The 24,842-nt window shown below is 31.6% G+C and overlaps 1 long non-coding RNA gene across 1 annotated transcript; it reads right to left on the bottom strand.

Moving 5' to 3' along the window:
• Positions 1-565: 565 nt before the first annotated feature.
• Positions 566-22,673, bottom strand: LOC139892124 (uncharacterized). Its single transcript, XR_011773978.1, has 3 exons — positions 22,382-22,673; positions 1,209-1,266; positions 566-719 (listed from the first exon to the last, which is right to left on the bottom strand). It is a non-coding gene; the product is annotated as an uncharacterized lncRNA (long non-coding RNA).
• Positions 22,674-24,842: the final 2,169 nt, after the last annotated feature.

Below are 24,842 nucleotides of genomic sequence, written 5' to 3'. Positions count from 1 at the left end.
AACCTGAAAAATCCCACCATTAGCCATTTGTATTTTGTTTTTTCTTGGTTTTGTTTTAAAAATAATGTCGTTTTTATCAAAAGTCATAGTGTCTGTCGCTCCACAGTCAAGAATCCAAGAAGTGTATTTTGAATTATTTGAAATGACGTTTGCTTCAGGAAAATTATCTTGTATTTTGGATAAAACAGAGTACGTATTGTCACACGGAATAGTGGACTCGGGTTTAAGTATTTTTGACTTTATTTTAGGCCCAATATATGTAGTCCAAGTGCTCCTTTTAAAACAAACAGACTTAGTGGGCTTAGCTGATTCGATTTCCTATTTACATAGTGTTGGATCCCTTGCATTAGTTGCTAGGTTTAACACCCCAGTTTTTTTTTTAAATACAGCGGAAGATCAATTTACAGATACATAATATAATCATGTATATATATATATATATATATATATATATATATATATATATATATATATATATATATATATATATATATATATATATATATATATATATATATATATATATATATATATATATATATATATATATATATGAAATCCCATTAATAATAAACACGTTAATAAATAAATGACCGGGTGTTATATTCAAACATTAGTACAACTTTAATAGAAAATACGCGACATCAGAGTTCCGACTAGTCAAACATATCTCCCAACAATCTGTCTCCCTGGATTCTATCAAGCATGCAACAGTCAATCTGCAGGGAAGAGGAGGGGAGTTAGCACGAAGCTAAGTGGGTGCAACTAACTACATGTAATAGCATACAAAGCTGTTATACTAATCATGTCACAAAGGCTAACACATAATCATCACCCAAGTGCCGTCTACAGAGACTCTGGCGGCTCGGCCAAACCATTAACCACCAGTTGATCGGACTGTGGCTTACCATAAGTTCCTCCACCACCGTGTTGTATATATATAATCCACACGCGACAGACGCGTCATTCACACATATATACACCACGATTGTCTAGGCTACCACATGAGGAACCCAACCCGCGGGTTGATCTCTCCTACCGAGGCTACCACACAATAGGGACGCACTGGGCTCCAGCAGACAAGCATCAACTAACATGCAGTCATCACAACATACTAACTAACCATAGTAGCAAGTATATCTAACAAGCATGAAAATCATAATATAACATGCTACTCTATACTATATACTCCAGTTAGTCCCACTCACCGATACCCGCACCACTCGGTAGTCTAATGTCACCGAGTCTTCTCCTCGTTTGTATCACCTAAGAATAAATGCTGAACAAGTTCGTAAATCGTATCCCATTTACTAATAATATCTCAATATATATGTATACTCAATATTATATACATATATATATACATACATATATATACATACATACATATATATATATATATATATATATATATATATATATATATATAGTGGTAGGATCAAGAGAGAAGTAACCATTCGGGGGGAAGCGGGGGGAAGCAAAAACTTTTTTTTTCGTTTTTTGAAAAAACTTTGTTCACGAACGTTATAGATGAGATGAAAATATGAACATTTAGTAGAGACACTTTTTGATAAATGTTTTTATTTTGGCAAGAAAACGCTCGAAGAAGTAATATATAACAATTATCGTGTTTTTCGAACGTATTTTGAGGTTTTAGCTATTGGGGTTTAGATATTAGGGTTTAGATATTAGGGTTTATAGGGTTTAGATATTAGAGTTTAGAAATTTAGGGTTTAGGGTTTAAATTTAGGGTTTAGATTTAGGATTTAGATTGAGTTTTTAACACGAACGGTTTAGAGTTTAGGGTTTAGGGTTTAGGGTTTGGTGTTTTGGGTTTATGGAATAAACCCAAAACACCAAACCCTAAACACTAAACTCTAAATCGGGCTAAATTTTACTTCACAAAACATGAAGAAAAAAAAACGTTCATATATTCTTCACAAACAATATTATATTGAATGTTATTTTTGTCGATCGTTTTCCAGCCTAAATAATAACATTCATCACGAGGTGTCTCTTCTAAATGTTCATATTTTCGTGTGATCTTGATGCCGGAAAAAAAAATTCAAAAAAAACGATTTTTTTTTTTTTGCTTCCCCCCGATTGATTACTTCCCCATTGATCCTGCCCATATATATATATATATATATATATATATATATATTTCCTTGTATGTATATATATATACATGTATATATTTCCTTATATATATACATCACTTATATATATATATATATATATATATATATATATATATATATATATATATATATATATATAGTGGACCAATCCATGGATAAGCACTAAATGGGGCACAAACTGGATAAGTAAAATTTCAAAAAAAATTTTTTTAAAAAAAACGATCCTTTAATATTCAAATAGAAGAAAACGAAAAAATTTTAAAAAGTTTTTTAACAAAATCGTTCGAAAATCGATGATGAATGGTAAACATCGATGATGAATGGTAAAAATTGATGATGAATGGTAAAATTAACCATTCATCTGGTTAATTTATCATTCTTTTTGTTCGCGATGAATGATAAAATTAATCAATGCTAAAAAAAAGCAGATGAATGGTTAATTTAACCATTCATCTGTTTATGATGAATGATAAAAAAACAGATGAATGGTTAATTTAACCATTCATCTGGTTTTTTTTAGCATTGATTAATTTTATCATTCATCGTAAATAAGATGAATGATAAATTAACCCGATGAATGGTTAATTTTACCATTCATCATCGATTTTTGAAAGATTTTGAACTTTTTTTTATGAAAAAAATTGATTAGAGGTGCATTTTAATGCAGATTTATGAATGTAAAAAAAAATTCAAAAAAAAAAATTTTATTTTGCTTATCCCGTTTGTACTCCTTTTAAGCTTATCCATGGATCGTGCCCCTATATATATATATATATATATATATATATATATATATATATATATATATATATATATATATATATATATATATATATATATATATATATATATATGTTATAAAATATCTAGATTGTGTTATAAAATATCTAGATTGGATGTTAATTTTATTATTATTATATTTCTTGCATAGTAATATTTTATACTATAAATAGACATGTATGGCAACCATTTAAGGTGCACCATTTCTCTTGAAATATCAATATCAATATTTCTTCTCTCCTTCTTCTCTCTTTTCTCTCTTTGTTCTTATAACCATTAAAGGTAGTTATAAGCCTACTGAATTATAACACGTTATCAGCACGAAAAGCTTAGTGTAATTAAAAGATATCTCAAACGATCACGAATCACTAATCAAGGTATGAAATTATTAATAATTTTCAGACTCGAATATATCAAATTTTGAACTACTAACATTTATATTTATGTTATTTAAGTTATATATGGTCGGTTATACCACCTGAATTATATTTCTGTAATCTAACTTTTACTAACTTCACTAACATTTATATTTATGTTATTTAAGTAATATATGGTCGGTTATACCACCTGAATTATATTTCTGTAATCTAACTTTTACTAACTTCACTAACATTTATATTTATGTTATTTAAGTTATATATGGTCGGTTATACCACCTTAATTATATTTTCTGTAATCTAACTCTTATTAACTTCACTAACATTTATATTTATGTTAATAAGACCTCATGATTGTACGCAACACGTCATTTGACAACACGGTACTTTATGTACGCAACACGTCATTTGACAACACGGTACCATGGGTCGAGATTAATTCCGATCAATACGAATACGACGGGGTCTTTATATGTTATCTAACATTTATGATTACTTATGCAATTAATCATTATTTATTTCATGCATACTAATGTTTATTCTTAAATTTATAATTTTAAAAGTTAAAATAAAAAAATAGTTTGTATTTTTATTAAAAGTAAATCTTAAAAGTTAAAATAAGAAAAAGTAGTTTGTACTTTTATTAAAAGTAAATCTTAAAAGTTAAAATACAAAAAGTAGTTTGTATTTTTATTAAAAGTAAATCTTAAAAGTTAAAATAAGAAAAAGTAGTTTGTATTTTTATTAAAAGTATATCTTAAAAGTTAAAGTAAGAAAAAAAAGGGATGGTAAAATGGAATAGTTTTTTGTCAAAAATGAAGTATTGAAAATGAAGTGGTCTCCTTCTATAACTAAAAAATATATATACTTTTATCAAATGAATTTTTTTGTGGCCGACAATTTCAAACACGAGTCCGTGTTTAGTTTATCAAGAATATCTCTTGCTTTGGTGAAAGGTCACGATCACGATATCAGGTGTTGTGAAAGAATTAAAAAATTGGTCAAGTGGCCTTTTAAAAACTAGAAAAAAAAATTAAACAAAAAGTTTTTTTTTATATATTTATAATTTACGGGTAACGTAAAAAAAAGGAAGTTTTTTTTAAAAAAAAAAACAAAGAAAGTGTTTAAATGAGTTTTACAGAAAGGGGGAAAGCAAAGTAAAAAAAAAACTTTTTCCCAACAAAGGTAAATGAAAGTAGGACTTAATACAAGAAAAAAGTAAACATCTCCTAGACGTGATAAAATCTATCAATGATAAGTATTAGATTTGATGAGCTAAATGTGACAAAAATGTTTCAACATGTCTTATGTTAATTTTCTAGAATAAGTTATTATTATTCCGAGTTTAACACATATACATATGTTAATTAAAAACAACCTTTTTGTTCTTATGTAGTGTTGGGTTGCAATTTTGGTTGTATGCCATAATTCCATCCAGTAGAGTGACAATAGAAAACTTTTGATGATAATCAATAAAAAACTTTTTTTCAAACTTGTCAAATATTTTGTTAAAAACGTGACCGTTGAAAAAAGGAGGTTGAATAATAAAACTTAAAAAACAAATTATTTTTTTAAGAGTGTGCATCAAAATGGCCCGTTTAATAATGGGGAGTAAAAATATAGTCAAATTGTTTCAACGAACAAGGGTTCAATTGGATGTCTCTTAAAAAAAATCCGCGGGTACGGGTGATGGATCCAATGGATCCGCATCCACGACCCGCGGGTGCTATCCCTAATTGTGACAAGTACAAATCAACTAAAAGTCTAAAAAATAAATGCTCTTATAGGGACCAAATGTTCACAATAATTGCCTAAGCTAGATATGAAACAAATAGTTCATAAAAAAAAAAGGGTCGTTGTGCGTTTTCGGGATGATAGCCGAAATACACTTACAAAAGTAGGTCAGCCGTCAATTCTTTATGGCCATATCAACGTAGATCAATAAAATCATTTATGGTTTTGATAAAAGATTAATTAAAAATTAATTGTTTTTTGGTCTTGGATTCTCGGTAACAAAAGCAAAGGTTGTTTTTGGTTGCCACAACAAACAAGACAGAGGTTGTTGACTTTTGTTGTTAAACATGGCACAAGTGAACAATAACAATAGATTATTGTTTTTGAAAAGAATAATGATGCGTTAATTTTATTGTATAAAATAAAATTAAAGAAAATGGTTTTCATTGATGACTATGAACAAACGCAAACAAAGTGTTTGTGGTATTTGGTGATTAAAAAAAAAAGTGCATCTAAAGCTTCTACTGAAAATAATATGCATCTAAAGCTTCTACTGAAAATTAATGTGCAAGGTACAACGTATAACTATATGGTCAAATTCATTTGAGCCTTCGGAGTCACAAGTATATGATGTATATATATATTACTCAATTAACAAAATAGTAAATCTAAATTAATTCATATGAATAGTAAAACGAAATTAATTAATTTACTATTCACATAAAAAAGCGCATATGATAAAAAGCGCATCGCATATGATGAGCGCATATGATGAAAAGCACAACGCATATGATGAAAATCGCATATGATTAAAAGCGCATATGGTGAAAAACACAGCGCATATGATTAAAAGCGTATATGGTGAAAATGATATATGATAAAAAAAAAAACACATATGGTGATTTATAAAAAAAAAAAAAAAAAAAAAAAAAACACACATATGGTGATTAATGGAAAGCACATATGGTGATTAATGAAAAGTACATTGTGAAAAAGAATCACAAATGTTTCTTGAAAGAATTCAAGGTAAGATATATGAACCAATTCATCCATCATGTGAACCATTTTGATATTTCATGGTTCGAATAGACGCATCTAGCGGATGGTCTCATATTTGTATGTTATCAAGCCGTAATATGGCATTTGCAAAGTTTCTTGCACAAATTATTAAATTGAGAACACATTATTCTGATTACACCATTAAAATGATGAGACTTGATAATGCTGGTGAGTTAACATCTCAAGCATTTAATGATCATTATATATCTACAGGGATTGTTGTTGAACATCCAGTTGCTCATGTGCATACACAAAATTGGTTTAGCTGAATCAATAGATAAACGCTTACAGCTAATAACTAGACAATTGATAATGAGTACAAATCTCTCAATATTTATATGTGGACATGTAAATTTACATGCTGCGACATTAATTCGCATTATACCATGTGGAAGTCGTAAATATTTTCACTTAATACTTGATTTTGGCCAAGAGCCAAATATTTTCTACCTTAAAACATTGGTTGTGCAGTGTATGTTCCAATTATATCACCACAACACAATAAAATGGTTCTTCAAAGAAAGATGATAATATATTTTGGATATAAAACATCTTCAATCATAAGATATATTGAACCCATGATGGGTGATGTTTTTACAGCACGTTTTGCTGATTGTCATTTTAATAAAACATTGTTTCCTAGATTAGGGGGAGAAATAAAAATAAAAAATAAAATGATGCTTCATGATGTGAACATCAATTAAGGTATATTGAACTCGCACAAAAGAATGTGAAACGAAAGTTCAAAAATAATGCATATGCAAGAACTTGCAAATTAATTACTTTATGCATTTACAGATATAAAAAAGTGACTAAATCATATATACCAGCGATAAATGCTCCAGCTCGAACTGAAATTCCAAAAGCTGGCAATAATGTCACTGTTGAGTCTTTGCCACGCATCAAATGTGGAAGATCAATTGGTTTCGAAGATAAAAATCCTCGAAAAAGAAAATCAGCTGATAATGAGGTAAGAGAAAGTGTTCAAGAAGAACCACAAATCAATATTCCTTCTGCAGAGGATATTGATAAATGTAAATACTAAAATTGCGATAAATTATGCAATATTATGGAACCGAAATGAAACTAAAATCTCTATGAGATATTTTCATATAATGTTACAATGACATCATGAATAAAGATGATGATCTGGAACTAAAATCTGTCATTGAATATACAAAATGGACATGATTGAGCTCAATGGAAAGGAGCAATAAGAGCTGAATTAGAATCGCTCGATAAAAGAAAAGTTTTCGGATCAATCGTTATCACTTTTAAAGATGTGAAACGTATGGGATACAAATGAATTTTTATCCGAAAAGAAATGTGCAAATGAAGTTACAAGGCAAAACTAGACTTGTAACTCAATATTTCCCACAAAGACCAGAAATGAATTAGGAGAAAAAATTATCCTCCTGTAATGGATACAATTACTTATTAGATACTTAATCAACCTGGTAGTTATTTAAATGCATCTCATGAATGTTGTTACTACTTATCTGTATGGATCACTTAATAGTGATATATATGAATATACCTAAAGGGTTAAGGTATCATAAGCATCTAATGTAAAACCCAAGGGAATATATTCTATTAAATCACAAAGATTTCTAAGTGGGTTTATACAAACGGGACGTATGTGGTATAACCGATTAAATGACTACTTGATAAAAAAAAAAGGGTATAAATATAAACTTATTTTGCACGTATGTTTTATAAAAACAATGTTCGGATATGAGATCGTAGTTGTTTATGTCAATGTTCTTAACATCATATGAACAAATAAAGAGATCTATGAAATCATTCAACTTCTAAAGAATTATTTTGAAATGAAAGATCTTGAAAAAACCAAGTATTACCTTGGATTGCAAATTGAGCATATGCCTAATGGTTTACTTGTACATCAAACAACTTATACCGAAAAGATTTTAAAACATTTTTTTTTAAAGACAAACTCATTGTTGTTAGATCACTCAATATTGACACTGATCTATTTCATCCCTGCGAAGATCATGAAAATTTTAACAGATCGGAAGTTCTATATTTTAGTGCAATTGAGGTTCTTATGTATCTTATAGATTATACAAGATCTGACATTTCTTTTGCAGTTAATTTGTTGACAAGGTTCAGCTCAGCCCCTACCAAAAGACATTGGAATGGGATCAAACAAATAGTTTGATACCTTCGGGGAACTACTGATTTATAATTATTTTATTCTAACAACTCGAAACAAGATTTGTTTGGTTATACAGATGCAGATTATTTATCCGATCTACATAAAGCTAAATCTCAAACTGGATATGTATTCCTAAATGGAGGCACCGCAATATCATGACGTTCTCAAAACAAACACTTGTTGCAACATCATCAAATCATGCCGAAGTGATTGCATTACATGAAGCTACTCGGGAATGATTTTAGTTAAGATCAATGATACAAATCATTATTGATTCTTGTGGACTAGAACGCTATAAAAGCGTAACAACTATCTATGAAGATAATACAGCTTGCATAATACAAATGAAAGAAGAGTATCAAAAATGACAGAACAAAACATAAATGCTGACGAGGCGCTAAAGCTATAAACGGTCTTAACGGTCATAAGTTTGATGGAAAAGAATGGTATATTGGTAAGGCTCAGAAAAAGACTGAAAGGGAATAGGAACTGAAACAACGGTTTGAACAAACCATGAAGGAGACTGTAGACAAATTACGAGGGCCAAACTTGTACATAAAAGATTTAGATGATATCAGATGAAAATCTCAGATTTTTCTCATATACTCAAGATATCGTAAAAGACAACCAGATTAAAATGAGATACGTTCAATCAACAACTCTGCTGATCTTTATACCAAAGCACTGCTAACTGCTATTTTCAGAACACACATTCATAATATTGGCATGAGGCATGTTCAGAAGATGTAACAACTCAGGCGTTGCCTACTTGAGGGGGAGTCAACTTTATGCTGCACTCTTTTTCCCTTAGCTAAAGTTTTATCCCAATGAGTTTTCTTTAGCAAGGTTTTTAACGAGGCAGTACTAGTTATTCTCTAATAAAATTGTCATCCAAGGGGGAGTGTTATAAAATATCTAGATTGTGTTATAAAATATCTAGATTGGATGTTAATTTTATTATTATTATATTTCTTGCATAGTAATATTTTATACTATAAATAGACATGTATGGCAACCATTTAAGGTGCACCATTTCTCTTGAAATATCAATATCAATATTTCTTCTCTCCTTCTTCTCTCTTTTCTCTCTTTGTTCTTATAACCATTAAAGGTAGTTATAAGCCTACTGAATTATAACAATATATATATATATATATATATATATATATATATATATATATATATATATATATATATATATATATATATATATATATATATATATATATATATATAGGTAGAGATCTAGCGCTAAGTGAAAAAATTGGGATAAGGAGATAAGCAATGATCTACCCCTCCATCTCTTCTCATCAACCTCAGCTCCATCTTATATGTAATGATCCTGCAGTGGCGATTGTACCTTAAGAGGAGTGGGGTCATAGGACCCCACTATCTTGAATTTTTTTTATACCGTCTACTCTTCAAATCGTATAGGACACCACTAAATTTAATTATAGGACCCCATATATTTTTTAAATTTATAGTTTTTTAGAGGTAAACAACCACTAAAGTACCCTTCAACTATAATTAGCTTTGAATTTTTTTTTTCGGGACCCCATTGGATTTTCATCCTGAATTTGCCACTGCTGGTAGTTTGGTCTATACCAAATTTAATTATCGCTCGTCACTTTCAACGCCAATCCAACCTAAATCAGTTTCACGTTTGATTTCATTTCTACTATATATCACTAATTAACCTCCAGTTCATACGACTAGATCGACTCCGTCAGCTGTTGATTATAGTTCTTCCTTAATTCATCTATATCTTATCTACTTTCGGTTTTCTCCGATCCAGGTGAATCTATTCTGGTGCAAATTTCATTGATTTTGTAATAAGTATCGGTTACTAGATACGATTTAGAGTCGGTTGAAGTAGCTTATGTAGTTGTTGGCTGTCTAATTCAATTTTTATGCTAATTACTGTTATAATATATAAATATATATATAAATGGATAGTCAATTATTGATACACAAAAGTAATATTATTGTATTACCTAAACTTGTGATATTTTTGCTATAAATAGCCATGAATGCAAGCATTAAACTTGCACCATTTTCTCACACTTACAAAGTGTTTCTTTCTTTCTCTCCATTATCATCTTTGTTCTTACACTTCACTATTAGCATTCTTAATCAAGAATCAAACCACTAAAGCTAGTTATAAGCCTACTGAATTATAACATCAAGAATTAAACCACTAAAGGTAGTTATAAGCCTACTGAATTATAACACGTTATCAGCACGATAATCTTAATACTAATTATGGTTGGCTCTGCCACCTAAATGATATATGGTCGGTTATACCACCTGAATGATATATGGTCGACACTGTCGCCTAATTATCATTTATGTTACTAACATTTATATTTCTATTATCTAACATTTATATGGTCGACACTGTCACCTAATTATCATTTATGTTATATAACATTTATTTATGATTGCTTACATATGGTCGACATTGTCGCCTACTTATCATTTATGTTATATTAAATTTATGTTTAATGTTTATATACTTATGAATATAAATTGACTCTAATTTATCATGTTGTTTGTTTTAATTTTTGATAATAGAAAATGTCGAATCTGGAAAAGCTTAGATTTACTCCTTTAGAATCAACGGGAAACAACTACATGCCATGGGTTATAAAAGTAAAAATGCATCTTAAATCAATGGGCATTCTTGAAACCATAAAAGAAAACAACACTTGTTCTGAAAAAGAACAAGCAACGGCATGTTGCTTTATTCATCAACATATTGATGAATGCTTACAAAATAATTATGTGACTGTAGAAGATCCACATGTTTTATGGGAATGTCTCAAAAGCAGATTCAATAATCAAAGAGAAATTTTACTTCCAGCTGCTATGGATCAATGGAGAACATTAAGGTTCCAAGACTTTAAGAAAGTAAATGAATACAGCTCAGCTCTGTATAATACAGTCTCACAACTTAAATTCTGTGGATATGAAATAAGTGATGCAGACATGTTGGAGAAAACTTTCTCCACAATGAATGCTGCCAACATCACAGTGCAAAGAAATTTGAGAATGCTAAAGTTCAACACATATCCTGAACTTAATTCATATCTCTTGGTTGCAGAGCAAAATGATGAGCTATTAATGAAAAATCAGCAATCCCGTCCTACTGGTACACTTGCAATCCCTGAAGCAAATACTGCAAATAATTATAAACAGGGACAAGGACGCGGGCAAGGCCGTGGTTATAATAACCATCGCCATCATCATGCCAAAAGCCATAACTATGGTAGAAACCATCCTTATGGTAATGGGAATGGGCGTGGACGTGGCCGTGGTCGTGGCCGTGGTGGTCAAAGAAATAATAATCCACGAAAATATAAATATCAACCACAAAACAAGCCCACTAAACAAGATGTTGAAGAAAATTCTTCTAAAAATTCTGAAGAATCTTGTTACAGATGTGGTAGAATGGGCCACTGGGCTAATACTTGCCGAACATCTAAACATCTTGTTAAGATGTATCAGGATTCGCTGAAAGGTAAAGAAAAGGAAGTAAACTTTGTGGATAATATTGATCCAACAGTCACTGAGCAACCATCTGATTTATATGAAGATTTCTTGAATTAAATTAATATGTTTCTTTTATAAATAAAACGATTTAACCTTTGTCATCATGTTTTCTCAAATGTTTCAGTTCTATATGTTTTATCAAATGTTCCAGTTCTATGTTTGATGTTTCAATTCTATGTATGTCAAATGTTTCAGTTTTATCTATTTGTGTGTAATAAACATTTTGTGTAACATTTATATACTTACTGTTTGTTTCTTATATATGAAGTTTAATATGAATTCTGCTGGAACACAACATCAATCAAGTAGTGGAGATCTCTGTATAGCAGATAGTGGTACTACACACACTATACTTAAATCTGAAAAATATTTCATTGATTTGAAACCAACGGAAGGAACTATACATACAATATCAGGTGCTGCTAACTTGATAGTAGGGATAGGAAAGGCAAAATTCATATTACCAAACGGTACAACATTTTTAATTAATAATGCCTTATTCTCTCCTAAGTCAAGCAGAAATTTATTGAGTTTTTCTGACATATACCTTAATGGATATGATTATCAGTCAGTAACGGCAGAAAATGAGAAATATTTAAGTATCACTAACAAGAATCACGTGATTGAAAAACTGCCAAGACTTAATTCTGGATTACATTATACACATATAAATGTACCAGAAGCACATATGGTGATTAAAGAAAAGTATATTGATCCTGGTGTATTTAATTTATGGCATAACAGATTGGGCCATCCAGGATCAACAATGATGAAAAGAATTATTGAATGTACACATGGACATCCACTGAAGGATAGAAAAATCCTTCATAATACAATGGTTCCATGTATATCTTGCTCTCTTGGAAAATTGATAACTAGACCCTCACCACTTAAGGTTGAGAAAGTATCACTAATGTTTCTTGAAAGAATTCAAGGTGATATTTGTGGACCAATTCATCCACCATGTGGACCATTTAGATATTTCATGGTCCTAATAGACGCATCTAGTAGATGGTCTCATGTTTGTCTGTTATCAAGCCGTAATGTGGCATTTGCAAAATTTCTTGCCGAAATTATTAAATTGAGAGCACATTTTCCTGATTACATCATTAAAAAGGTGAGACTTGATAATGCTGGTGAGTTTACATCTCAAGCATTTAATGACTATTGCATGTCTATAGGAATTGTTGTTGAACATTCTGTTGCTCATGTGCATACACAAAATGGTTTAGCCGAGTCACTGATTAAACGTTTACAGTTAATCGCTAGACCATTGATAATGAGAACAAAACTCCCTGTATCTATATGGGGTCATGCAATTTTACATGCTGCTGCATTGATTCGCATCAGACCAAGTGCAAGTCATAAATATTCCCCCCTACAACTTGCTTTTGGTCAAGAGCCAAATATTTCCCACCTTAGAACATTTGGTTGTGCAGTATATGTTCCAATTGCGCCACCACAACGTACAAAAATGGGTCCTCAAAGGAGGTTGGGAATATATGTTGGATATGAAACATCTTCAATCATAAGGTATATTGAACCTATGACAGGTGATGTTTTTACAGCACGTTTTGCTGATTGTCATTTTAATGAAACATTGTTTCAGGGGGAGAAATAAAAAATAAAGAAAATGATGTTTCATGGTGTGAACCTCAATTAAAGTATCTTGATCCTCGCACAAAAGAATGCGAGATAGAAGTTCAAAAGATAATGCATATACAAGAACTTGCAAATCAATTGCCTGATGCATTCACAGATACAAAAAGGGTGACTAAATCATATATACCAGCAGTTAATACTCCAGTTCGAGTTGAGATTCCAAATCGAAAAACTGATAATGTAGTCACTCAAGAATCTATGCCACGTCTGAAACGTGGGAGACCAGTTGGTTCCAAAGGTAAAAAACCTCGAAAAAGAAAATCAGCTGATAATAAGGTAAAAGAAAGTGTTCAAGAAGAACCACAAATCAGTACTCCTACTGCAGAGGAGATTGATGATGTCAATACAGAAATTGCAATCAATTATGCACATTCAAAAATATTATGGAACCGAAATGAAATGAAAAATCTTGATGAGAAATTTTCATTTAATGTTGCATATGACATCATGAATAATGATGATGATCCAGAACCAACATCTATGGTTGAATGTAAAAATAGACATGATTGGGCTCAATGGAAAGAAGCAATACGAGCTGAATTAGAATCACTCAATAAAAGAAAAGTTTTCGGATCCATCATTCTCACTCCTAAAGATGTTAAACCTGTAGGATACAGATGGATTTTTGTCCGAAAAAGAAATGAGAAAAATGAAGTTACAAGGTATAAAGCTAGACTTGTAACTCAAGGTTTTTCTCAAAGACCGGGAATTGATTATGAAGAAACTTATTCCCCTGTTATGGATGCAATTACTTTTAGATACTTAATCAGCCTGGCAGTTTCTAAAAATTTAGAAATGCATCTCATGGATGTTGTGACTGCTTATCTATATGGATCACTTGATAGTGATATATATATGAAGATACCTGAAGGATTTAAGGTACCAGAAGCATCAAATGCAAAACCCAAAGAAATGTATTCGATTAAATTACAAAGATCTTTATATGGGTTAAAACAATCGGGACGTATGTGGTATAACCGATTAAGTGATTACTTGATAAGCAAAGGGTATACAAATAACCTTACTTGTCCTTGTGTTTTCATTAAGAAAACAACATTCGGATATGTGATCATAGCTGTTTATGTTGATGATCTTAACATCATAGGTACAAATAAAGAGATCCATGAAGCCATTCAACTTCTAAAGAAAGAATTTGAAATGAAAGATCTCGGAAAAATCAAGTATTGCCTTGGTTTACAAATTGAGCATATGCCTAATGGTTTACTTGTACATCAAACAACATATACTGAAAAGATTCTGAAACGTTTCAATATGGACAAGGCAAAACCATTAAGTACTCCTATGGTTGTTAGATCACTCAATGTTGAAACTGATCCATTTCGTCCATGTGAAGATCATGAAGATATTCTTGGACCAGAAGTACCATATCTTAGTGCAATTGGAGCTCTTATGTATCTTACAAAGTGTACAAGACCTGACATTTCTTTTGCAGTTAATTTATTGGCAAGGTTCAGCTCTGCTCCTACCAAAAGACACTGGAATGGGATCAAACACATATTTCGATACCTTCGAGGAACTACTGATTTAGGATTATTTTATTCTAACGAATCAAAACAAGATTTGGTTGGTTATGCTGATGCAGGTTATTTATCTGATCCACATAAAGCTAAATCTCAAACTGGATATGTATTCCTAAATGGAGGTACTGCAATATCATGGCGTTCTCAAAAACAAACACTTGTTGCTACATCATCAAATCATGCCGAAGTGATTGCATTACATGAAGCTACTCGGGAATGTTTTTGGTTGAGATCAATGACACAAATCATTACTGATTCTTGTGGACTAGAACGCGATAAAAGTCCAACAATTATCTATGAAGATAATGCAGCTTGCATAGCACAGATGAAAGAAGGGTATATCAAAAGTGACCGAACCAAACACATACCTCCTAGATTCTTCTCATACACTCAAAATCTCATTAAGGACAACGAGATTGAAATGAGATATGTTCAATCCAGCAAAAACTATGCTGATCTTTTCACGAAAGCACTTTCAACTGCTATTTTCAGAACACACGTTCATAACATTGGTATGAGACATGTTCAAAAGATGTAACAACTGAAGCGATGTCTACTTGAGGGGGAGTCAACTCCATGCTGCACTCTTTTTCCCTTAGCTAAAGTTTTTTTCCCACTGGATTTTCTTTAGCAAGGTTTTTAACGAGGCAGTAACTTACAGTTGATCTTCAACAAACAAAATTGCTATCCAAGGGGGAGTGTTATAATATATAAATATATATATAAATGGATAGTCAATTATTGATACACAAAAGTAATATTATTGTATTACCTAAACTTGTGATATTTTTGCTATAAATAGCCATGAATGCAAGCATTAAACTTGCACCATTTTCTCACACTTACAAAGTGTTTCTTTCTTTCTCTCCATTATCATCTTTGTTCTTACACTTCATTATTAGCATTCTTAATCAAGAATCAAACCACTAAAGGTAGTTATAAGCCTACTGAATTATAACATCAAGAATCAAACCACTAAAGGTAGTTATAAGCCTACTGAATTATAACAATTACATATTTATTGCTTGAAATTGAAATATATGGACATGTGTAGAATCTCTGCCATAATGAAGATGGCTTTCGTTACATAATTTAATATGTATAACACACACATGAAGTGTTTGATGAAATGTCTCAGTGATTTTTGTACTGTAATTTGTTATGATTGTTCTAGATATTAAGCATGCCTTGTAATATGTTATGATTAGTATTGCCTCCTTGAATACGTTCTGACCCTCCATACTCTTCTAACATCAATTGTTTAGCCTCTATGAAGTACACAACATGCATTATTAGTTGCAAATTTTGTACTCATTCATCATTTTCATGATTACTTTTAATTTCACATCTCCTTCTGATTAAATGGTTACCATGACTCCTGACTGTTGATTAGTAAAAAAGGGTCATTTGTTCATTACTTGAACTATTGAATTGATGATAAGATGAAAATGGTGAACATCGAATATGGATGTGTTGCCAAAGACTCGTGATAAATTAGACGTGAGTTAAGTGCTTTCGAGAATATTTGGGATCTTTAATCAATCATCCAGGGGCCCTATTTCATCGTCGAAACTCACAGCAGCCCAATGAAGAAGCTATACATATTCGCCAGGTATACAACAATTGTAATATTTTGTAAGATATGTCAAAATGATAGCACATAAAGATATACACGTGACACTAATCCTTGAATCTCTATACCTTTGGCTTTTAGTCGTTTTGGTTCTGTTCAAGTCACGCTGAGGCATCAGGTGGACTAAACAAATCCAAGTGATGGTGATGCCATTTCCATCTTTAGATCCTCAAAGGTATGGGTTGACCACTGCTCCTTTGCTAACAGCTAATATGGACTTATTGATATTGTTGTGGTTTCTACTAATGTCACCCTTTCAAACTGCACTTCGTAAAACATGATAAGGTACGTTGTTTGAAATAGTTAATTAATGATTTTAAGATTATTTATATTAAATTATTAGATTATCATATGAATAATAGATTTATATTAATTTATTAATTTTTTAATGGTCCGATGTTAATATTTTCGATGATAACCATTAAATTTTTGTGAATTTTTTATATCTATCATTTAATATTTTATTATACATCTAATGAGTGTTAACGTCCTGAAATTTTCTATTTTACATCTAGTTAATGTTAACATACATTTGATGAATGTTAATATTTATAGTAATTTGGTGAGTGTTAACGTTAACATACAGCTGGCGAATGTTAACGTTAACATACATGTGGCGAATGTTAACGTTAACATACATGTGGCGAATGTTAACGTTAACATACATGTGGCGAATGTTAACGTTAACATACATCCGGCTAATGTTAACGTTAACATACATCCGGCGAATGTTACCGTTAACATACATCCGGCGAATGCTACCGTTAACCTACATCCGGCGAATGTTAACGTTAACGTACATCTGGCGAATGTTAACGTTAACATACATATGGTGAATTTTTTATATTAGTTACTTAATATGTTATACATAATATGTTATCATACATATGATGAATCTATACTGATTTATTACGGAATAGTTTTTTTAATGCATTATTTGTTATGATTTCTTTATATTTATCACTCAATATATTATTATATATATTGACAACCTAGGATAGTAGGTCAACTCTGTCATTTATGTGGTCAAGTTCAATAATCACATGATCATCTTTTTATGACCTGCTCTTATTCTGTCGAGGTGTGAAAATCATTTAAAAAGAGGGCTGCAATGGATGTTATTATTGATCTTATTGTGGCTGGTCGGTGTTCTTGTCATGATTTCATTCATTTGATTAGTGCTAAGTCATGTTCTAAGTCAATCTGGAGTATTATAAGAAGATTGGTTGCAGCTGCTGTGGTTTACCACTTATGGCAAGAAAGAAATTTAAGGTGTTTTCATTCAAAAGAATCCACCCATGTTATGTTGAGCAAAAGAATTTATGATGTTGTGCGGCTAAGGCTAATTGGTCTTAAAATTACACCAAGTTCTCAAGCTTTGGGTGCTGCTGCTATTTGGAAGTTCACTGTTCTTAGTCATTCAAACAGTGGAATTGCTCATGATGGTAATCATGCTGGTACAAACTAATATTTCCTTCTTGTTAGTTTTCATAGCTCCTGTAATGAGCTTTGTCATGTTGATTTGGTTAATCTTGGATCATCTTGCTGGTATTTCTGTTTGACTGCCAGTTTGACTAGTTTGACTTGTTATGGTCAAGCTTTATTTTTTGTAGAAGTTATAGTGTTAGTCTTGGTGTGCTTAATTGCTCAAGAGCATTATAACCGAAAGTTCAAGCTAGGGTTAGAATCTCAAGGGGTGGTTGTGTGGAGGGGATGTAGCACACGCCTCCATTTTCTTGTGTATTTTGACTTTTTTAGTTTGACCATTTTTTTTGGTCAGGAGGTAGTTTGATGGGTAGTTGGCTTGGCTCCAACTATCTAGGTGCTAGTGTTCATTTTTTGGTATCTTCATTGGCCCTTGAAGTGCCTAGCACGTGGTTTGGTTTGGTGGTGGTGTTATCGTTGTTGACTTTTGGTGATTTTGTTCATGTATACTGTGGAAAATGTCAAAGGAAAAGAAGTAAAGGCAAATGTGATAAAGAAGTATATTATGTGATGTGTTTGTTTGTTGTTGCTGTGGAAGGATTTTATGGCAGGCACTTCATTTACTTTGGCATGGTTTATGGAAGATTGAAGATTCTCATCATTGAAGTCTCAAGTTATGAAGTTATTTTGAAGTTTAAATTTATAGAGATTTTACAAGGTCAAGATTTTGATGATTGGAAGATGGATGATGTGGCTGTCAAGTTTCAAGATTACCAAGTTTTGAAGATTTTTAAAGTCAGTTGAAGTTATTGTTATGCATATGGATCTCAGGTATGAATTGTGATATTATTCTATATTGTGATCTTTTGCAGGTATTTTGGTTTGGTATTTTGAATTTTTATAGTCATGTACTTTGGTATTAGTGGATGTTTAGATTGAGGTTATTTTGTTTTTTAGGCATTTTTGAATGTATAGATTTTCATTTTGATGTAGTGTAGGTGTTATTGTCAAAGTGTTTGGGCGTGATCCCCCACCATGTACATATTTATTTTTGATGAAATAAAATTTTGCTGGGGTACCGTCCACTTTTCCCTAAAAATATATATTATTATACATTTGTGAATGTTAACGTCTAAGAGATTATTATATATTTGATGAATGTTAATGTAGTGGAACTTCCCTCTTGTCAGAGATTATCATACAAACAAAACAGTGAATTAGTAACTATCAAAGTACAAGATTAAAAGCATAATGTACAAATCAAAGAAGCAAGCCTTCAGTCTTCAATTATGCCTAGCAACAACGAGATGCGAGACGGGCTAACCAAGACATGCTCATGACGCAGTGCTAGTAGCCTAGTAATGGTGTCCTTGAAGACGGACTCCGTGACACAACGGTGGAACCATTGTGAGTGGTCTTAATATGTTATTATACATCTGATGAATGTTAATATGTTTAGAGATTTTTATTATACATATGATGACTTAGAATTCATATCCTTTCATAAGAGCGAGCTAGCTGTTTGCAAGTATGTTCAAGATCATCATCATAAGATTCATCTTGAAATACTTGCCCTTTCAAATTTTCAGTTTGTTACTTGGCAAAAGTCGCGCCTTTTATGTTCCTTATTTATATTTTACCAAGATGATGTTCCACTAAAACCTTTACAAAGTTTCTTAAATTTCTTGCAAATAAGGATATAATTTGAATTGTGTAACTGGTGACTAATTATTTTGAATCGAAATAGTTACGTTTCCTGAACATAGTTCATTACATCCACTAGAGAACTAGCGCCACAATTACAGATCAAAGTAGTTGTATTAGTTATTTTCATTATCACAAATTGTCGGGACCAGTAAGAACCAAACAATATGACTACAAAAGATGAAAAGAAACCTGCTCATTTTTATTGCAATAAATCTGGCCTTCAAATCAAAACCTAGGCATGCAAGGTCCACCTTCAACTTAAAATCAAATTTTTATGTAATACAAAGATTGCTAGCTAATTAATAATACTTTATGTTTATATAAAAAAACTCTATCGAATGTACCAGAACGCTTCACAGATGTAAATGTGAGCGGGTAAAATCTACATCAACAATTTGAATTCTATTGTTCAAAAGCAGATAATTCACCTTCCTGCCCCAAAACGCCACTCAAACAATAGATAACTAACTAATTAAGGATTTTTTCAATACCCGCTAGCTTTCTCCTCTGTTGTTGATGTTCTGTAATTTTATAATCAACTACTTCACGAAACAAAAGTGGATCCAACACACAAAATTTGCAACAGCAGGCTTGCTCTAATCAAGGGATATGAATTCTATTGTTCAATTTTATTTTGTTGATAACCCACATATTGATGACGCCATTCAGGATTTTGTAGTTTAGTTGTTTCGTCTTCTTTCAAAAAACGTAGAAAGGAAATGAATGATGAATGTCAAAGAATGTCTGAACCCTAGATGCCGTATTTTGTTTCCTTTCCGTTTTCTTTTACATTATTTAATCAAGAATTACAAATTTCCGAAATTACCCCTCCGCGTTTTTTATTATCTAGATCGGATCTGTGGTCCGGATTTACTTATTTCCTTATCCCCAAATTTCCACTTATCCCTTGATCTCTCCCCTATATATATATATATATATATATATATATATATATATATAGTGAAAGGATCCCTAGAGAACTAGAGTACGTAGAGAACCCATAGAACTCATAGATTGAACTTCAATCTATGTGGAGATTGAGCTTCAATCTATGAAAAAAAAAAAAAAAAAAATCTGCAAAAAAAAAAAACAGTCAATCTGCACAGAAAAAAAAAGTGAATCTGCAAAAAAAAAAAAAAAACTGCAAAAAAACGTCAATCTGCACACAAAAAAAAGTCAATCTGCACAGAAAAAAGTCGATCTGCAAAAAAAAACGCAGATTGACTCAATCTGCATAAAAAAAAAAAAAAAAAAAAAAAAAAAAAAAAAACTGGAAAAATCATCAATCTGCACGCAGATTGACTCAATCTGCAAAAAAAAAAATCTGCACACAAAAAAAAAAAAAAAAAAAATATTTATGTGAATCTGCACGAGTTCCATGGGTTCTCTACTACCTTTGGTTCTCCATGGATCCTCACCCTATATATATATATATATATATATATATATATATATATATTACGCACTTTCATCATATTCATATATATAAATATATATATATTTTTTATCATACCAATCAAGTCAACTAAGAGGGTCAAGGTCAAAACGGGTGAACACACCATACATAAATCACAAATACATAAATACGGGTCAACGGGACAATTATGACCCATTTGGGTCATAATTCCCTACTTTAACCAAAATAACTTCAAGACCTTATTTAAAATATGTCCAACAAGCACTTTCACTTTGACTCGATCTTATGGACATAACATAATCAACTAATAACAATTTTTTGACATAATTAGTCCAAACGGGTCAACGGGGTCAAAATGGATGATTCACACATCTACGCATATACATATATTCATATATATATATATATATATATATATATATATATATATATATATATATATATATATATATATATATATATACACATTTCGTCCAAATGAGCGGGTCTTACCTCTTATACAAAATATACAATTCGTCATACTTAAATATTTTAAAACCCAAGTCAAACTAGAATTGGGTCACGGGGTCCAAACGGGCGATCCAACGACTTAAACATACACTTTATATCAAATTCATCCAAATGGGTCATGGCAAAATGGCAAGTAAACATCAAACCATTCATGACCATATAAGTATCATTAAAGGAGCACGTCTGCGATAAACCGAACATTTTATACAAAAATCCATCTATACCAATTACTATCCAAAATAAACTAACAAAATGGGTCATGATATAAAACCAAATCAAACATAGTTAATACTAGCGAATCAAGGTCTAAACTATCAAATTAAACCGTCCCGGGCACTAAAAAATGACAACCACCGCCACCGGCGGCCAACCACCACCGCTGGCCGCCAGCTGCAGCCGGCAGCGGCGGTCAGCCGCCCAGAAACAGCAGCAACAGCAGCTTTTAGCTGCTGTCCGCCCATTTGTGTACCCCCAAATTCGACGTTCCTTGCAAATTAAGGCCAAATACAAGTGTACATACAACCACTAATAATTATCTAACATCAATCTAGCATTTAACAAGTAATTTCATCACTAAAAATCAAGATTCAAGCACCCATTTACATCATTTAATAACAACTAGCAAAACCATAAATAAACAAGAATTTAGTACAATTTATGAACAAACCTTGAAGCTAAATGTTAAAGGAAGCAATAATCCATAAGTGTAAGCTTCCAATTTCATCATCATCTTCCTTATTAAAAATCTAGGTTTTCATGGTGGTGATGGATGGGTCGCGGCTGAGAACGAGAAAGAGAGGGAGAGGGAAGAACAAACCCACAAATTTAATCTTCAATTTCATCTTCATGTTCATCAAATTAATTTAGGGTTTGTTGTTGATTCATGTGTGTGTGTGTGTCTCGATCGCGACTTGAAGAAAACAGGGGGAGTAAATACCTTTTTTTTCCTTAGCCTTTTGTTTTATTTAGTGGGTTTAAATCCACTCCCTATGAAACACGGGTATTTATAAGTTTTTAGTAACGCTACGCACCTCTTTCGACAACTCAAACGAGGTCCAAAATTAATAAATAAAATATTTCTGTGACCATTGTCATAAAACGCATCTACCGGACTAATAATTAATTAAAAACAATTATTAATTAATTAATTTACAAAAACACACTTTAAAACATATAACGGACAAAAAAGGCAAAAAGGTAAATTTCAACTAGGTCCGTCATTAAAATGTTACAAATCTACCACCCTTAAAGAGATTCCGTCCTCAGAATCTGGTCAGTCACGATCAACTAGGGTTCTAGGCATCTGTGATCACTACCACGGGTCACGTCGAGATCTAAGTCTTAACACGTCTTACAATTGTGATCGTCACTATGTTTAGTTCGTCCCTAAACACAATCAATTTCACATTTCAACTAAGGACATATAAGTTCTTCGAAACTTGCGCAAGGAAATTAATGGGTCTCGTCAAAATCAGTCTAACATTAATTAAATCTACATTATATATAAGTATATAAACAACATTTGCAAATACCTGTCAAAAGTCAACACAAAATTAAAAGGTCACCTCAAACTGAAAAGGTCACTAAGTCATTGGTCATCGTCAGTTACGTACAATTTATTTATGATCACTAAGTGATTCTCGTTAATCACCTTGTTTCATCGTCAGTCAAATGGGTTTCTTGATAATGCTAAAAACGAACATATATTTCATAGCATTATTCCTCAAGAAAGACAAGCTTTTAGTTGCAATTGTTCTATTTACAAGTGATATTCGTTTAAATAATAAAAGGTGAAGACAAAAGACAGATTCGACGAATTGAAGACGCAAACGACCAAAAAGCTCAAAAGTACAAAAGACAATCAAAAAGGTTCCAATTATTGATAAGAAACGTCTCGAAATTACAAGAGTACAAGATTCAAAATGCAAAGTACAAGATATTAAATTGTACGCAAGGACGTTCGAAAATTCGGAACCGGGACCAGAGTCAACTCTCAACGCTCGACGCAACGGACTAAAAATTACAAGTCAACTATGCACATAAATATAATATAATATTTAAATAATTCTTATAATTATTTATATATTATAATAAATAATAAAAACCGTCGGCAAGAAAGACTCCAAACCAGAGTGAGCTGTAATTGCAAACTCCGCGACTCGCGGAGTTTGAAGGCCAAAAAGGCCGCGAGTCGCGGAGCCCCAAGTTTCAAAAATCCCTATAAAAGCAACCGAATTCTGATCGCAAAAATCATCTTTTTTTTCTTCTTCTCCTCATACGTAAAATATATATATATATATATATATATATTTATAATTTATATTTTAATTTTAATTATAATTCTAATAATAAGGGTATGTTAGCGAATGTTGTAAGGGTGTAAGTCGAAATTCTGTCCGTGTAACGCTACGCTATTTTTAATCATTGTAAGTTATGTTCAACCTTTTTACATTAATGTCTCGTAGCTAAGTTATTATTATGCTTATTTAAAACGAAGTAATCATGATGTTGGGCTAATTACTAAAATTGGGTAATTGGGCTTTGTACCATAATTGGGGTTTGGACAAAAGAACGACACTTGTGGAAATTAGACTATGGGCTATTAATGGGCTTTATATTTGTTTAACTAAATGATAGTTTGTTAATGTTAATATAAAGATTTACAATTGGGCGTCCCTATAAATTACCATATACACTCAATCGGACACGATGGGCGGGGTATTTATATGTACGAATAATCGTTCATCTAACCGGACACGGGAATGGATTAATAGCCACTAGAATAATTAAAACAGGGGTGAAATTATGTACAAGGACACTTGGTATAATTGATAACAAAATATTAAAACCTTGGGTTACACTCAGTCGACATCCTGGTGTAATTATTAAACAAAGTATTAAAATCTTGTTACAGTTTAAGTCCCCAATTAGTTGGAATATTTAACTTCGGGTATAAGAATAATTTGACGAGGACACTCGCACTTTATATTTATGACTGATGGACTGTTATGGACAAAAACCAGACGGACATATTAAATAATCCAGGACAAAGGACAATTAACCCATGGGCATAAAACTAAAATCAACACGTCAAACATCATGATTACGGAAGTTTAAATAAGCATAAT

The sequence above is a fragment of the Rutidosis leptorrhynchoides genome, chromosome 2 (genome assembly GCF_046630445.1).
Source record: "Rutidosis leptorrhynchoides isolate AG116_Rl617_1_P2 chromosome 2, CSIRO_AGI_Rlap_v1, whole genome shotgun sequence".
In the NCBI taxonomy this organism is placed as follows: domain Eukaryota; kingdom Viridiplantae; phylum Streptophyta; class Magnoliopsida; order Asterales; family Asteraceae; genus Rutidosis; species Rutidosis leptorrhynchoides.
The sequence above is the reverse complement of the archived record's forward strand: the minus strand, read 5'-3'. Positions and strand labels throughout refer to the sequence as shown.